Genomic DNA, 10,574 nt, shown 5'->3' with positions numbered 1-10,574 from the left:
ATTTTCAAAATTAAATTATTAGATCAAATTAGAGTGTAGACTCCAAAATAAGTCTAAAAGGTAGACTTCGTATAAAATCTATATATATGTAGACTTCTTTTATTACGTGTAGACTTCCGAAGGATAAAAACGTAAAATATATTTTGGTTTTTTTGTTTGGTCATAAGGGTTAAATAGTACTTTCATTATCCCTTTAGGTTGGCTTTGCATTTGACTGAAAGTGGGATACACTTTTAAGTTTGACTTGAATATTTAGGTTGTTTTTAGCAAATGTCCCCCGAATAAGAGGCGTAACAACTTCTTCATATGCAAAGGAGGTGGAGCTGAGACATAAGACTTTATTTAATTGGTCAAGTCAGAGTTCAAAAGGGTTATATATTGATTCAAGAGGCAGAAAATACAAAAAGGTTGCTTGAGGGAACATAAAAGCTTCAAAAAGCAGGGACCAGAGTATACACATGTCTAAATCTACGCAAAACTTTGGACCAAAGATGTGTTGGGTTTGTGGCAGTGAAAGTCACTGGAGAAAGGACTTCCCTAAGAGAAAGAAAGGTGAATGGGGATCACGTATGGGAGATTCAGAAAAATCTTGTGGTGAAGCTTCCAAAGCATGTTGCTCTAACAACGAGCATACATGACACCAAGGATGAGTGGGTTCTAGACTCGGGGCGTACATTTTTACAATCCCGAAGAAGGAGTTACCGTCGAACCTGAAATAAAGTGCTAATGGGCACACTGAGGAAATGGGGAGTATTACCATCGATAATGAAGACAGGACTGTTGTCACTTTGAACAATGTGAGGTACATGACATATATGGGGAGAAATCTCCTTTCATATGGTCAACTCGAGCAATCATGGTGCAAGTACTCAGATGGAGACTTTCTGGTTCAGTTTAAAAAGAAAACAAAGTATCAACATGGCCTCTTTTATCTAAAGGTCAAATCTTCGTCAAGTCAATATAGCAAAGGGCTCGACAGAACTAGAAAAACGATGGCACTCTAGACTTGCACATACGAGTCAATCATCGATGGAAGCTTTAGTAAGGAAAGATTATTTGAGCAAGGATGAAGTAATGGGTATAGGGTTCTCCAAGGCGTGAGCGATGGGGAAGTTTCATAAGAAAATCTTCTCGACTGCTAGAACACGACAAAGGAAATATTAGGCTATGTTCACTCAGATTTGTGAGAAAGTTCTAATGTGACACAAAACGTATCAGGATACCGATATTTTTTTGATATTGATAGATGATTTTTCCAAAACCGTTTGATATATTTCCTAAAAAAAAATGATGAGTCATTTTAGAAAATTGTTGATGGTAATGTACTGGTTGAGAACCAGACTGAGAAAAGGTTGAGGTTTCGAACAACGGATAACAAGTTGGACTTCTGTAACAAGCAGTTTGATCATCTATGTAGAGAAACATGTGTAAAGCAGCACAAGATATTTTTTAATGACCCGACCGCCCACGGCTAATGGGACACCCACGCTCGCTCACTCGGCCCGTTGGTTCCATCCCATCCGACAAACGGTGCGTTAATTTTTCCAAAGGCTCAAAATCATTTTACTGACCCTGCAATCACCACATGACATTTTTCCGTGCTTTGGTCTCACTCACACAGTATCGCGAATCATTTCTCCATAGGTCACCCATCCTTTCACTACTCCAGTTCAAGTACGCTTAACCCTGGAGTTTTAAACAGATGTATGACGAAAAATTTAAGTGCACTTTGGTGACATACGTAGCCAAATCAATTCTCTTAAGCCTTTCCATATACCACAAACTGGGATGTTACAATTCACACTCTCTCAAAGAACGAAACGCCCTCGTTGCGCCCAAGATCGTTACCCATGTTAGTGTGATCCCTCACTGAACACTTTTCTGGGTTCAGCTCTGTTAGCACTTGTAATGCCCCGACCACCCAGGATAATGGGTCATCCACACCCGCTCACTCGGCCTATGGGCCCCATCACATCCGATGGACGGTGCGTTAATTTTCCAAAGGCTCGAAATCATTTTACTGACCATACAATCACCACATGAGCTTTCCCCGTGCTTTAGCCTCACTCACACAGTATCATGAATTACTTCTAGATAGGTCACCCATCATTTTACTACTATAGTTCAAGCACGCTTAACCTGGAGTTCTAAACGAATGTGTGACGGAAAAAGTAAATGCACATGTAGCCAAATCAATTCTCTTAAACTTTTCCATATACTACATATCAGAATGTTACAATCTCTTTATACACTGCAGTAAAATGGGACTTCAGAGAGAGTGACCAGGTAAGTTATGGACAAAGTGAGAAGTATGCTTTCAGAAACATGATCAAAAGGTGAGTTTTGGGCGTAAACTGCTTCCACAACAGTGTATATCATCAACATGTCACCAGCCAAAGTTCTTGATATGGAAGTTCCAAAAGCAGTTTGGACTGGAGGCATCCAGAGTATGATCACATGGGAAGGTTTGGCTGTATAGCCTTTGTTCACACCATAAGATATTCACACCATAAGATATAAGATCAGTCATTAGACAACAAAAGGAATCTTCTTAAATTATGCTTAAGGTACAAAGGGTTATCAAGTGTGGCTGCTGGATGAACAAAAGGTGGTTATCAGTAAGGATGTTGTATTTCACGAGGTTTGTTTGTTCATAGATTTAGAAAAAGGAGACAACAGTCTATGGGAAACAGAGGTTACAAATTTTAAGAAGAAGGTTACATTCAGAAGCAATTTGGAAAAAGTCTTCTCGGAGAAAAATAAAACTGGAGAAAGTTCTACTTCGGGTGGAGGCATAAACTAGCATATGAGTCAGGGGAAGAAGACGAGCCAGTCTCATCAGATCTGGCACCGGCCCAAATAAAAATCCATAAAACAAAAGATGAAGCTCATAGCTAAGAGGAAAACAAAGAAAAAAGACTAAAAACTTTCTCACAAAGCTGGAAAATCTAGAGGCCAGAGAGACGGATAACATATATGAGAAAATGTTTTTGAAAAATACAGAAAGATAGAAAAACAACATAAACTAATTACTGTGTAAATTTTCTTCTTTTACTTTTGTAGTAAGACCGATGAAATACCAAAACGGCTTAATTTCATTTTCAACAAAACACCAAAAATGCACCATCCCAACCAAATTTGATTTTTTTTGTGAATAGTATTACACCAAATTTGGTGTAATACTATTCATCAAGTCAAATATAAAATAATATATTTTAATACTTTTCATTTAATTATGCTGATTTTTATTATTAATTGGCTATAATTTATAGTCAATATAAATATAACATAATATTTTTATTTTTATTTTCACATTACTATAGATCGCTGAAAAAAAAAGGGCAAATCTCCAAAATAGCACATTTCTAAGTTTATGTCACAAAAATAACCTTCAAAAACTAAAATGACCAAAATAGCATTTTATCTTTTGAAAAATTTACATTTTTTTTATTTTTCAAAATTTGAAATCTTATCCCAAAACCCAACTCCCCAACTCTAAACTCTAAACCCTAAACCCTAAACCCTAAACCCTAAACCCCAACCCTTAACTCTAAACCGTAAACCCTAAACTCTAAACCCTAAATCCCACCCCTAAACTCTAAATCATAAACCCTAAACTCTAAACCCTAAACCCTAAATCATAAACCTCACCTCTTAACTCTAAACCCTAATGTCTAAATTAATTTACCATTGGGGTATAAGTGTATATTTATCTCTTTTAATAAAACATTAAATGTTATTTTGATCATTTTTATTCTTAAAGGTTATATTAGTGACAAAAACTTTTTTAGTACTATTCTAGTCATTTTCTAAAAAAAAAACATTACTATACATAAAAAATTGTTATTATTTTTAATTAACGATATAACTAACTGAATATTATTCACATTAATAAAGTACAAAAATAAGGAGAGATGAACCAAAAATAAAGCTGAAGCAGATAATTATTACTTTTTACATGTTTACATTCGATAAACTTTTGTGAATATATGAGCGTTTCTTTGTCGGTGGGGGGTGATCAGGTTTTTGTAGCGGGTTCATGTCCTCACCTCCGTCTGATCTTTCAGCTGTGGCTAGTTGTCAGCGTTAACAGGGGCCTCTTGCGGGTTCTTCGATGAAGGTGATGAAACTTGTTCTGCAAAGGAAAACTCAAATATTCACAATTAGTTTTGACATTTTCTTCTTTTGAGCTTTTAGAACTAGTACTCTCTCTCTCTCTCTCTCAAGTAAAGAAAACACCCAATAACTTATATGACACCGTCTTGCTTTCTGTACTGGGCCTCTTTCATTTCACCTAAACCCAATACCTATACTCCACCTTTGAACATATCATAGCCCAATAAACTCAACCCGACTCTATCGCTTTCGGTTCAAATTCCAAACCCATTTCCTAATGAATCTCGAACCAACATCTCACAGTATGGAATGAAATTGAATATTCATTTCACCAATTCCACAAAAAAAAACGAAATTTAAAGAAAATTATTCCATTGCAATTTTGATCACGAATGAATGGCATAGATGTACTTCTTTTTTTCTCTATATTCCATTCATCTTATTTTTTTTTCTTTATATTTCACCAATTCTATTTTTTTATATACCGTTACAGTCACTATGATTTGAGATTTATCGGAGATATGTACACAATTAGGAATTAATTAGTTGCCACTTGTTTAGCGTGCATATTCAAGAATAAAATTGCAAAAAAACTACCTTTTTCGAGGAAATCTTTTATCTATTATTAATACTAGAGCTCTTAACCGCACTACGTGCGGTTTATATTTTCTAATTGTATAAAATTTGAAAAAATATTTTTATATTGGATTTGTTTGAAAAAAATTCTTTGTTTATTTCTTTTGGAAAATTAACATTTAAATACTTATATACATTGACTAAATTATACAATCTGAAGTTTTATTCATTTTTTCTCTTTAAAACAATAATATTAATATATACACAATATCTTACTCTTGAAAAATAATAATAACAAAGCATTTATATTATTGATTTAGTTCGGAGATTTTCTTTGTTCTCTGTTTTTTCATATAGTCTCTTTCCCCTATTATTCTGCTTATTTTCTTTTTAATTAAATAAATCCAAAAGCTAGTTTCAGATATCTTCAACTCCTAAGCTTTAAACTAACCCAATAAAAATAATATGTATGCCCGGCTAGCATAAACAATAAGAAGTTGCATCGTAGAAAAAAAGTTCAAAATCATAAATTGAGTATAACAAAATTTAGTTATAAAATATTGACTTAAGATAGAAGGCTAGATAGATCGTATGAGGGTATGAATTATGCTTGCAAAGTATGTAAGTTCTCGGTTTATATAAATTTCATATTTTTTATAGGTTCAATTATATTCAGTTTGTAGTTATTGTTGTCTTCAATTCTTTTCATATTTATATTTTTATAGGTTCAATTATATTCAGTTTTTAGTTATTGTTCTCAGGATTGCTGACCTTGCTGTTATACCGGTTGAGACCTCTTTCGTCCAAATGTTTATTGTATTATTTTCAGCCGGGTTAAAATATTACTATATATTTGGATTAATAACATTCAGTCATCAAATTTATCTGTCTTAAATAAATAACAGTTAAAATTTCATAAATACATTACTATCTATATTGTTTTAATATATTATAACTTTTATCATATAAAATTGATAAATAACCTAATGTGTGGGGTATATGTTAGGGGGTAAACTTATGATAAGGGTTGTTTCCATATCTAGAGTTTTATATACATTAAAACTACAAATTAAAATATTTTATTAGTTTATAGAATTCTAGTTTTTAGGATTTTATAGATTTACATATTTTGAATTATATATTTATCCCAAAAAAATTAAAGTATATTTATTAATTAAATTTTACAAATGCAAATTTCATGTTATTTTATTCCACCAGTTGATGTATTGAAATTATGTAGCTGAATGTTCCCTTTTTTTATAAGAAAATTAAAATATAGTTGAGTAATTATGTAACTAATTAAAAAACAATAAATTCATGAAAGGTAATAATACTGTTACCAAACAATATAATAAATAAATTTGTGTCCATGCCATATAAAACATTAAATTTCAATTTTTAGTCATTTTCTTATTAATCTTGATACAAATTATTTGATAAATTTTAAATTTATAAAAACAATTTTTCAGGTTTTAATACCAAAAAATATGAAATAAATTAAGTTAATATATTAATTTAGTTGTATTTTCACATATATTAAACACATTCATTTAAACATAACAAAATTTCATTTAAATAAAGACTGTATATAAAAAGATGTTAAAATGAATAAATTGACATTTAAATTTATAATATATTTGATATCAGTTTTTTAAATAAAATATAAATTAACAAACATTTTATTACAAAATAAAATAATATCTTATATATAAATTTTATATTTTATGTAAATACAAAGACATAAAATTATATAATAATATCATATACCCAAAAAATTATATTTTTATTAAATTATATTTAAAAAAATATATTTCCGTCTTTTTAAAGTGTGAGTTATAATTTGATTGTAGTTAACTATGGGTTGAACTGTTGTATTTGATATTTGAGTGGATGTGGCTGTATTTTAAAATTAGAAATTAACTTGTTTGAATTAATACTTCATGATTTTTTTGTGAAAAGTAAAGGCTAATTTTTAATAATAAAAATAGGATCACCTAAAGGTTCATAATACAAAGAAAAAGTGATCGGCCGAACGGCTCAGGCCTCACTTTGTTCTCATAGTTATATATCATGTAGTAATTTAAAAAAAAAAATAAGCCAAACTTGATCAAAATACGGTCATAATATCACATCGTTAAAACCGGCGTCTTTAGCATATACAATGAATATTGTGTTCCAGAGATTAGAATTTGACAAAGGGTTTTGACCTATGTTGCACCGGGACGGATACGGGGACAGATACGGGTAAGGAAACGGGGACGGGAAACGGTAAAACTAAAAAATTATGGGTACGGGTACGGCAAATATATATATGTTAAAAATATATATATGCTATCCATAATGGACAAAATAAGAAAAGATTACACCAAAATCTTAACATAAAAATAATTCAATATATTATTTTTAAATAATAATAATAAAAACAATAATTAAACATTTTTTAATCAAAATTTGGTTCATCTAATTAAAGTTCATAAACTTAGAAACAAGATTGAAAGTTAAAAATACAGTTTAAATTTTACTTCCTTTTATTTTTTGGAAAAAGGTAAATTAATTAGCTTAAGATACAATAATATCGAAGAAAATTCATTTCAAATATTCCATAAATGAACTACCACGTCCCCAAAGTGTCCCCGTGCTGTTTCTATGGTGTTTCCGTCCCGGAAACGTTTCCGTCCCGGAAACGTTTCCTGTACGGGTACGTGAACCAAACTGCCGTCCCCGTGCTTCATACGTTTTGACACACACAGAAACACATCATTGACAAAGGAAACAAACCTTCACATATGTTTGAACATCATGGAGATCATATCTTCTCTGTTTGATGTACTCTGAAAATTCAGGAGATGGAACTTTTAAGCTCCTGCAGCAGTCGCTGATGAGCCTGGTTTAAGCCACGTGAAGAAAGTGCTGAAGAAAGCATGTTTGTCCTGTTAAAAGAGAGAGAGAGAGAGAGGGAGAGGGAGAGAGAGAGAGAGAGAGAGAGAGAGGGAGGGAGGGAGAGGGAGAGAGGGAGAGAGAGAGAGAGAGTGGGAGTTAAGCATTCACTGTGATAAACTTCCATCTTTCAGGTCTTTGGCAACTTCAGTAAGTGCAATGAAATTATTAAAGCTAATGGTTGCAGCTCCTCTGTCAAGAGCTTCTGCCTCGTCAACACATCCTTGCTGTTTTCTATAAATCTAGCTGTTGTACCCAGATTAGTGATTACCAGCGGCAGTGCAGGTGGGTTGGAACCACTTGTGGCATTGCCCCTGAAACAGAGGGCTCTGTAAACCCTGGGCCATGCTTGTTAAAATCATCAAGTATGCTCTGCTGATCAGCTTTCTTAAGACCCTGCATCAACACCACAAAACGGTTCAGAGTTAGTGTCCGGCAGTCCAAATATTAATATATACATTTCTGTGTATTAAAGATGGCTTTCAAACAGATGAAATTGTGAACATCACTATGTGTTCAACCTAATTGGTTTTTAGAGAATCTGAGTACTACTATCACCTTCAGTTCAAAGATGCGCTGAAACTCCATGAGAGTTCTTGTCAATGATGCATTTCCTGTATAAACCACCAGAAAATAATTTGATTGATGTTTGAAAAAGTTTCTAGTTTTGTCTTTTCAAAACTTACCTGATCTTTGTCTCTCTACCGATACCAATTGGAACCTTTCCTTCTGCTAATAGAGATGCAATCCCAGATTCAGTTAGGTAATAATCTGTACCTAACATCAACGTATCCTGCCAAAAAAAGAAACCTAAACCAAAACTGCGTTTGATCAGAACAATATTCTGATTGTTTTGTTATTCAAAACGAAGAGATCTGAAGATCCACCTGAAGCTCAACTCCATAGTCTAGACCTGACCACTCTCCAAGGATGGAGCGTTGGACGCTGCATTCCCGCAGTCGCAGAAACATCCGTGTGAGATACATATTCAGATATTAGTAGTTTGGTTCTTGTTCATGAACAAATAGAAAGTTATCAGTACCTGACCGGTTAAGAGTTTACGGGGAAATTCAACAAAGTTGCAGCAATTACCATATGAACTATCTGAACTGCAAGGCCTAGATCTTATTCATACGAACATAAGTCATATGAGGATTAAGTTCATAAAAGCTATGATCACCTGTGTACATATTGGTTGGAAACAAAGCAGGTGTCCAGGAACTGCTTGTCATCCTGCTCATACAAACAACCAGAAGTACATTCGAAACCCACATTGTGTTCCAAAACATACGAATGAGTATAAATCAAATTATTATGTCAGAAAACGATCAAACTATTTGATACAGAAACTGTTGCAGTATGTTTTAGTAATGGTGTAATGTACAAAAAGAAACAATACCTTTGGTGAGAGAATCAATAACTCCACAAACTCTAAATACTTCCTGAAAGCTTCTTTCTCCTAAGTCATGTAGAAACAAAAAAAAAACTCTATCAAAAACTAAAAGAAACAGAGCTTTAAGGCTAAATCATTCTCTTCTTCGATCTCTTTTGAAAAGTGTTTTCCTTTTCGTTTCCAGCGATGTCAGGTTACTGTTACGGTTGTGGAAATCAACAGCCACCTCCTCAGCTACCTTACTCCTCCGACGGAAAGTCATGTAGAAACAAAAAAAAAGTCTATCAAAATCTAAAAGAAACAGAGCTTTAAGGCTAAATCATTCTCTTCTTCGATCTCTTTTGAAAAGTGTTTTCCTTTTCGTTTCCAGCGATGTCAGTTACTGTTACGGTTGTGGAAATCAACAGCCACCTTCTCAGCTACCTTACTCCTCCGACGGAAACAATCCACAGTACGGTCATCGACTTCCTCTCCTTACGCTGTGCCCTACGATGCACCAAAGCCGCCATCCTCATCCACACCACCGTCTGCTCCATCCTATGGCGCACTGGCTCCTTCTTCTCTTAAGAAAACAAATCGTCTGTTAAAACAGCTACGACGGCAAAGTTGAAAGGTCGAAGAAATAGAACAATGAAACCCTTAATTGTTAACTAATAATTCGGGAAGCCCAACATTATATACTCTAGAAGCCCAACAACCCACAGCCGAGATGACGTGTCAAAAAGGGATCTCCTGATTGGTCGATTTTATTGTCCGACGTGGACGTCCTCTCTGATCAGTATATTGCCCTTTTATTACTTGTGTGATTTCTTTTATTTTTGTATCCCGATCATTGGTTAATTAGGTCGTTGTATTGGGACGATCTTATATTGAAGTTAATATAAAGATTTAGGGAAATCGCTTAAAAACCTTCAAAGTAGCATTCACTAACACTATAAAATTTAGTTACTCAACTAATATATTAATGTTATAAAAGAGATGCTATGTAAGCTTATTATTACTCATGACTAGAGGTCTATATTTATACAAGTATTAAACCGTCTTATTTAGACCGTCATAAGAGAAAAGGAAATCCTATTCCTAATATGAATAATAAATAGTACTTATCCTAAATACATATGGAAAAGGATAAACATCAAGTATAGATAAATGTAAACTCTCATTCGCCTAAGTCATTAGCTGATGGGCCGGATGGATAGCTGATGGGCCGGATGGATAGCTGATGGGCCTGATATGGGTCGATCACCACTTGGTTTATAACACTCCCCCTTGATCGACACATCCGGTTCAGGGCTTGTAACATGCTTAATGTTGCCTCATTAAAACCTTTCCAGGAGAACCTAGTGAGACAAAACCATGGATAAGGAAAAAAAGTACAACACATGAACTCCCCCTGACTTGTACCCCCGTGCATGTTCTTCAAGTTGGCGCATGGACAATTTGATAGTTTAGCTTCATGGGCGCCAAGTCTTGAACTGGTCCTTTAATTGGCACGTCCCAAACTGATAGATAAATTTCATGGACGTGTGGTTGGTGTAGACATGGTGAAGAA

General features: G+C 33.8%; 1 pseudogene; it reads right to left on the bottom strand.

Moving 5' to 3' along the window:
* The window catches only part of LOC106314696, a 14,990-nt pseudogene extending 7,014 nt beyond the window's left edge, over positions 1–7,976 (bottom strand).
* Between the last annotated feature and the right edge of the window lie 2,598 nt (positions 7,977–10,574).

Source organism: Brassica oleracea, chromosome C9, assembly GCF_000695525.1.
Source record: "Brassica oleracea var. oleracea cultivar TO1000 chromosome C9, BOL, whole genome shotgun sequence".
Lineage (NCBI taxonomy): Eukaryota > Viridiplantae > Streptophyta > Magnoliopsida > Brassicales > Brassicaceae > Brassica > Brassica oleracea.
This window is presented reverse-complemented; position numbering and strand designations above follow the sequence as displayed.